Here is an 8,389-nt window from a genome sequence, read left to right on the forward strand (position 1 = left end):
TATGGTTTTTACTCATGTAAATCATAAATAAATTACATAAAATAGTAAAATAAATGGGAAATGTTATTTGCTTTGATTTTAAGTCAAAAATCAATCAAATATATTCTGTAAAATTAGCAAAGGGATGATTGGAATGAAGAGAATCAATAATTGGAGAAAAAAAAGAAATATTAGGGACCATATTTTCAATCAATTTTCAAAGATTGAATTCAAGATTTATTAAGATTCAAGGCCAAAGATTCACCCTAATTCCATCTATTATATAAACATAAGCTACTCAAATCACAAGGGGAGGAAATTCGGACTTGAAGAACCCTATTCACACTCATAAAATTAGAAGAAGGAGTAAATTCGGTTTTGGAGATAGGGGATGATTCAGGCCCTTCCAAGCATCCATAAGATTCCTTGAAGCATTCATAGGCGGTCCAGGCCGTCATCTTGCAGCAACGCGCTCAGAATTGCGCTAGAAAACGCACGGTTTGCACACTTCTAATTCTCTTTCGTTCTCATTAATGTGTCATACATAATTGCGTTTTGACTGTGTATTATTGATGTTCATGAAGTTCTGAACGCTTAGGTTTGATTAATTCTTAGTTTACGTGCCATAATCGCAATATACCATTGATGGTGGTTAGGGTTTCACTTTAGGGTTTATGGATACAGACAAAATTAAGAACAATTACCGGCACCATTGAATTCAGAAGGAGATTCTCATTCGATTCATGTATCTGGATGTGATTTATGTTGCATATTTGTCGAGTTTGATTGTTGCAGGGATGTAGCCACGTTTGGAACCGTAGGGAAAAGCCTGTATTTTCCAGAAAACGCAAGGTTGAAGATGAAGGGGATAGGGCGCGCAACGCTTTTAAATTTCTGACTTAAGTACATTGTTTATATTTTGCTTTGAGTGGGTACAGGTGACAGCAAGCGATGCTTGGCGTAGTGGAAAGGCTGATGCGTTAAAACCAACACCTAGAGGGACTCTGGTTCGATCCCTAGCCATGGACATTATTTTTTTACAAATATCCACTGCTGATCCCACGCGATAGTCCACCATACGCCATCAAGAATCAACCATCAGATCTTCTCAAAACCCAGATCCGAAGCATTCTTGATTGCAGACCCATGGTGTCCCATCAAGATCAGCCACACAGAATCAAACAGCTAAGTTTTCTATTTTTTTATTTTTAATTGTATAATCCTTTATTTATTTATATTTATATATATATGTTTTTATTTGTTTATAAAAAACTATATACCTTATTTTCAAAACTTTTTTTTCTCTTACTAATAATAATATTTATTTTATTATTTTCCTTTATACATTTATTTTTTTTTCTTTTATTTCTTTTCTTCTTTATTTATTTATAACAATTAATATTTATTTTATCTAATTATTTTATTTTCTTAATATCATATATCTATTTATTTTAATTAATATATTTTCAATAATTCATATATGCTTTCTTTTAATTCCAAAAATTCATAAAAAATGTTTTTACCTGATTTTATTCTCTTTCTTCGATTTAATTAATTAGGTTGCGAAACCGATAATTAATTAAATCGATTGCGTTACTTTATTCAATTTACGCCCGAATTAGGGTTTACGAGAATTAACCCTACACTGAGAATATTTCTTTTCTGTGCCTTTTCAGGGTTGACTTTTCAAATACGCTCCGACTACGCGCCTATCAAGATTCGAAGCTAAGTATTAAATTTAATTTTTAACTCTACTTTGTTTCCTTTTATTTTAGGGTTTACCCTTTAAATATGAACTCCGCATACACTCACATCCTTTTTAATTTTTGCCTTTGCTTTGCTATTTTTCAGGGTTAACTCCGAGAGCTTCCCGCCAACCATGTCAGATCACATTCGAAGCTAAGTGCCTATTTACTTTATTTATTTTAAATTTCTTTATTATTTATTTTTAGGGTTAATAACGTTTGCCTCCGAACTATAATGCACTCACCCTATTTCTGTTTGCCATTTTTCCACTTTTTCAGGGTTTGCCAAACGCCAAAGCTTCGCATAGTCGGTAACCCTAAACCCTAATTATTACTTATGTTAGACTTAATTGTTTATTATTCCGCTGGTTTCAATTTCCCTCTCCCTCCGCTGGTTTCAATTTCCCTCTCCCGTTATTACTTTAATTATTAATTGTTGTGGTTAGTAATTTTAGGGAGTGATAACTTTGAATTGAATCTAGAATCACTTAACTATAAGATAAATATCTGAAACTGATCACGTGATTGGTGCACACACGCACACTTTTGGGGTAACCTCTCTGTTGCCTGTTGCCTTGTTGCCTGTTGCCTTGTGTTTTTTGCAGAATAGCCATGTCCCTCGAATACGAGGATACCTCAGCCATGTTGCCTCGATTAAAAATCATGGTCCCTAATGATGCTGCCTTCGATACACATGATCTCGACCCTCGGAAGTTGCCTACGAAAAGGCTGAGGTATCCTCTGGTTGCCTACGAAAAGGCTATTCTGGTTCTTCCCTTAGACTACCTGCCTCCCTATGGCATGAGATAGTCTTATGGCGAACGAACTCTCGACGACCCTTCAACCTCCAAATGAAAGGCTTCCTGCCCTCTTATGGCAAGGATAGACCCTTTCACCCTGAAAGGCTAAAAGAACTACTTTCTACTTTACTAAGTTAAATGCCCTTAATTGCTTTGCCTTGCTCTAAAACTTTTTCATATTCTTTCTCATAAACCTTCAATAAGGCTACGCTCATTTTACGAGCTAAAGTCCTTATTTCTCCTTTTCTACATTTTCTGAAACTTTTGGCTTCAAAACTAAAGAGCAAAGCAATTAAGAGCCCATGGAAAACCATGGATGCAAAGGGTGCCTTACACCTTCCCTTTGTATAACTTACCCCCCGAACTCAAAATCTTTCAAAGGTTTTTTTCTGTTCTTTTAGCCTTTCCTAATTGGATAAAATAAAAGCCGGTGGCGACTCTTGCTCACCGCAACATTGTTGCTTATAAAATAAAAGTCAGTTCACCGTATTACAGAACTGGCGACTCTGCAGGGGATAATTTTCTTATAAAAGAGGGGTTACCTTAAAAGTTTAGGAACACTTTAAATGTTTTCTATTGCTTGCTTTGTTTGTTTTATTTTTCAGGGGCGTTTTGGGAATTAACTGAAGGACGAATCCTACACCCGGATTCAAGAACACTTAAGATTAGGAGTGGCATAGTCATGGCGACTTCTTTCACATATGTGGGAGATGAGTCAATATGAAGTTCACACTTGAGTTAGGACTCCATAGCATATGCACACCTTTCTCAAATGAGGGGGGTCTATGTATGTGTCTACGGGTGCACCGGAGCTCAAGGACCTTTAGTTACCCTTAACCCATCCTGGCCTTTAGGAACGTAGTGGGGGACTACTCTTGACAAATGTTGAGAACTAGTCGCTACCCGATGCTACAATTCAGATAGGTCCTTTCTCAAAGTATCATTGCATGATGCGAATGTATCATGTCCGAGGGTGCTTTAGAAGGACTGACAATTCTGGATAACTTGTAGAACCCGTTGCTGAAATCATCCTTATCCTTAGAAGTACCTTTGGGAAGGGTATCTCACATGATCTAAACTCCATGCAAACCGAGCCTAAGGAAATTGTGTGACTTGTGTGACTTGCGTGACTTGTTTGTGTTTACTACTAACCTTCGTTTCCTCGCAGGTTTTGTTAAAAGGACTTGTTTGTCCTTACTATCTCACACTATGCCTAATGAGCTTCATTCGCATAACATCATGACATTATGACATCATAAGCATAACATGATTTAACTAACCCTTTCAAGGATCTTAGGAATTTAGGGCGCACAATTTCAGGTGCCTTTATCAAAGACTGAATTCCTATTAAGAGGCAAGAGGATTTATTTTCCTCTGGCCACATACCTTCCAAATCAAGGACTGAATACCTATCAAGGGGCAAGAGGATTTATTTTTCTCTAGCCATGTATCTTCAAAATTCAGAAGTATCCCGAATCAGAGGCGATGACCCACTCGATATGGTGAGCTTGGTTCTCAAAGAAAGACGTTCAAAGACAAAATTCATAATTCTTCAAACGAAGATGCGCCCAAATCATTTCTAATGTTGCTAACTAAATTCCCAAAGATCCTTGAAAACATTGCATTTGCATTCATAACATCGCATAACAAGTTTCTTACAATGAGTCTCTCATCCGTCCTCGCTGTTTATTTCAGCATCATGAATCTCGAACAATCAGTTAAGGATCTCCAAGCTCAAAATGCTGAATTCCAAGCCTTGATCCTGAATTTGTCCAAGGGGCAAGATGAGCTGAAATCCCTTCTGACTAAGAAGGAAAAGAAGACCAAGAAACCTAAAGGTGTCCCAATCTTGGAAGAAGGTTCAAAGGCCCTCTCAAAAAGGTTGAAGAAGCTGAAACTCCCAAAGAGGGTAAGAAGACTCGAGTGAAAAAGCTTAGACCGATCTTGCAACTCAGGGATGCTGAAACCTCTGAAGACAGTGATGAGGATGAGCAAGATGATGATGCTAGTGTCATAACTGATGCAAAAAGTAACCACGATTCTGCCAAACTCTCTGAAGAAGAAGAGGACTATTACCATGAGGATGAACATCCCGATGACAAATACAAGATGTTAGAAGAGCGTCTGAGAAGCGTGGAAATTCAGAAGGTACCTGGGCTGGATTTTGAAGAGCTTGGACTCGTTCCTGGGGTCGTTATCCCTCCAAAATTCAAAACTCCTGCCTTTGCTAAGTATGATGGAGTCTCCTGTCCTAAACTACACTTGAGGTCTTATGTAAGGAAGATTCAACCTCATACTGCTGATAAGAAGCTCTGGATCCACTTTTTCCAAGAGAGCTTATCTGGAACTCAACTCGAATGGTACTATCAACTGGGGAGTACCCACATCCGTACCTGGGAAGATCTGGTTGTTGCTTTCTATAAGCAATATCAATATAATTCTGACCTCGCACCGACTCGCATGCAACTGCAAAGCATGTCTATGGGACCCAAGGAAAGTTTCAAGGAATATGCTCAAAAATGAAGAGATCTAGCTGGAAGAGTCAAACCTTCCTTGGCTGACTGAGAGATGGTAGATATGTTCATGAATACACTGGCTGGACCTTTCTATAGTCATTTGCTGGGAAGTTCATCATCTGGATTCATTGAGCTTATACTGACTGGAGAGCGTGTTGAAAGTGGTATCCGAAGCGGAAAAATTCAGGTGGCTATTTCTCCCGGTACTATAAAAAGTCATACAATGGGAGGAATGAATCCGATGCTGTTGGGGCAATTTTGGTCTCTAATCAAGCATCGATAAAACAACAAAACAACAAACGTAAACAAAGCGCATCCGAAAGACAATTCACAGAAATCAACATGTCTTTGACTCAAGCGCTGCAACGCTTGTTGGAAGCATAGCTACTTATACAGATAGCTCCTCATCCAAATCCCAACACTTCCTCCCCTCGCTATAATCCCAACGCGAGATGTGCATATCACTCCAATAGTCCGGGACATGACACTGACAATTGCTGGACGTTGAAGAATAAGATCCAAGACATGATCGATGCCGGAGAAATCAAGTTCGATCCTCCTGCAACTCCTAACGGGATCACTGCTCCCACGCCTAATCACAACAAGAGTGCTAATACAGTGGATGGCTAGAAGGATGGACTTTAAGATCATTAGTTTTACTTTCAACTGCAATTTCTTTTTCTGTTTGTTTAAACATTCGACTTATGATAGACATTATCTGTTTTAATAATCATCATCAATGCATTGCATATGTTTGTCTTGAATAATTTATTTCGCTATCACTCATTTTAAATTATGTCTTTACTTTGCATATGTTTTATTCAACTCCTGCTAAGTTGTAAGCCTTTTAAGGGAGGATGACGAAAATGATACCGCAACCTCATACAGTATGCTTTTGAGCGGACTATGCTGACGATGTACAGGCATTGTTTCAATTCCTAAACAGTGGAGATATAAGGATGTTAATCCCTCGTCAACCCCTTTGAGCCTAAGAAGTAGAAGTGTCTTTCTTGTACTAATCAAAACCCTTGATCATAACCTGGGGCAGGGTAGTTCTCAGATAATTTGGCTGTGCATTCTACTTTAAGAGAATCATTCAGTACACCTTTCAACAAAGGTTTCAATCACAAGCGTTCATCCGCACACATCAAAGAAGTGTTAGAGATATCAATCAAAAGCCAATGATGGTTCATCAATCATTAAGTAAGGCAGTCAATATCTTTCAAAAAAGGAAAAAAAAAGAAAAAAAAACGTACATACAAAGAAAAGCCTGCTAAGTCAAAAATCAAAAAGAAGACTTAGGCAAAAATCAAGGCATACCGCTAACTGTAAACTCAAAATAGACAGTTCAGGCAAAAGTTAGGGATATCAAAAAGATGAAAAGAGAAGTCAATAAATTCCTGAACAACACAGTGTTGTGACTACCAAAAGGAAGAAGTGAGTGCCATATCAAAAGTTCTCTTTGCTTGTGAACCATCATCATTATTAAAGGTGCAAATCCAAAAGTCTCTTGGAACCTGAATGCATAAGTTGAATTAACTGAGCTTAGGATTGAAGATCATCACGAAGAGGGGTGGGTACAATCAAATTTTGAGCCTTTATCTTTTGTTTCTTAAACCGTGAACCGAGCCACGTTACAACCCTTAAAAGTCCTAATTGAAGCCTGGTTAGTTCGAAAGCATACTGTCACAACAAAGGTATCCCGACTCCTTAAGGTTTACCACAAATGCCGAGTTGATAACCTGTTCTTTACAAACATCACGTTTTATAAATATCACGCTTTTACATTTCTTGTTTTAATGTTTTTCAAAAACTCAAGACAAACGTATGCATTGCATCTCATGAAGTCATCATTAAACAAATTCTGCTACATAATTTCAAATGTTAGCAACAGAAAGAATTTGCACAGGGTACAACTAATGACTGAAAGTTATCCCGACAGACAATATTACTCCAAGAAGCAATGTCTCATACGTATACAAGGGGCATGACACAGTCTATCCAGTCAATCTGGGGCAATCAAGTCAAGATTCCGAGAATCTCTCAAAAGCAAAACAGTTGGGGGCGTCGTCCTAAGATTATGATTACTAGGTGCATGTTGCCCATAGTGCACATCTCATAAAGTCCTCTCAAGGCGAATCTTTCCAAAGTTCCTACTAACAGGGGCAAATCTATGCAAGTCCGGTCTGACATCTTGATCAACACTCAGTGGTATGTTTTAATCAAATCCAGGAAGGGTAGTTACTATAATACTAGGGGCAACTTTCAAGACATCCATGTCTCCCCACAAAGCCGGTCTCACAAAATCACATCCCCACAGATTAATCATTAAGAAGATATCTTCAAATGTTCTAGTCCCGACAAAGACATGGCTCCAACAGAGTTTACATCTTCAACACTACCAGTTTCTCCAACACTTCGCTCTTCTCCAAACATGGTTCACTAATATCTTTTATTCCCAATCAGGGTGCATCAAGCAAAGATCATAAATCTCCAGCTGGGCATCTCCAAGACAAGATCAAACATCAAAATCACTATGATACAGAGATTTATTTTCTCAAAAAACTCTAAATAGCAAAAGTCATACATCATATATTCATACATCGCATACATTACCTCATAATAAATTCATACATAACATACAAGTTTCTCATTTATTTTGAGAGACTCGTCACATAAATACATGCATCATGGCATTGCATGCTGCTAACTTTGTCTTCCAGGTAAGTTCCCAAGCAGACGAATATCATCAACAAATCAATCTTATCAGATATACATTCCGGAAGCTCGAACCCCGGACATTCTGAAAATTCCAAAGAGATGCACATTCTGGAAGCATGACCCCCAGACTTCTGAAACGTTCTTATCAGATATACATTCCGGAAGCTCGAACCCCGGACATTCTGAAAATTCCAAATAGATGCACATTCTGGAAGCATGACCCCCAGACTTCTGAAACATTCTTATCAGATATACATTCCGGAAGCTCGAACCCCGGACATTCTGAAAATTCCAATCAGATGCACATTCTGGAAGCTTGACCCCCAGACTTCTGAGACATTCTTACAACTCTCATCTTTTGACACTCATTCAAGACACAATTCAGAAACAATCCAAGATCTAATTCAGTTACCAGGAACAGTGCTGACACGATCGACATTTGAAGATCTAATTCTATCATCATGAACGGTGCTAACACGACCAATCTCCAACAAATACTTCTCAATACAATGGATTCCGTCTAACGTATGACGTATCCTGACTCTCAAGTCTATCAACCTGGATGGCATCTTTAAGCCCATCTCCAATAAACTTTTTTCTCGAGGCCTGGATGGCATCTTTAAGCCCA

This window comes from Vicia villosa, unplaced genomic scaffold, assembly GCF_029867415.1.
Source record: "Vicia villosa cultivar HV-30 ecotype Madison, WI unplaced genomic scaffold, Vvil1.0 ctg.003275F_1_1, whole genome shotgun sequence".
Classification (NCBI taxonomy): Eukaryota; Viridiplantae; Streptophyta; class Magnoliopsida; order Fabales; family Fabaceae; genus Vicia; species Vicia villosa.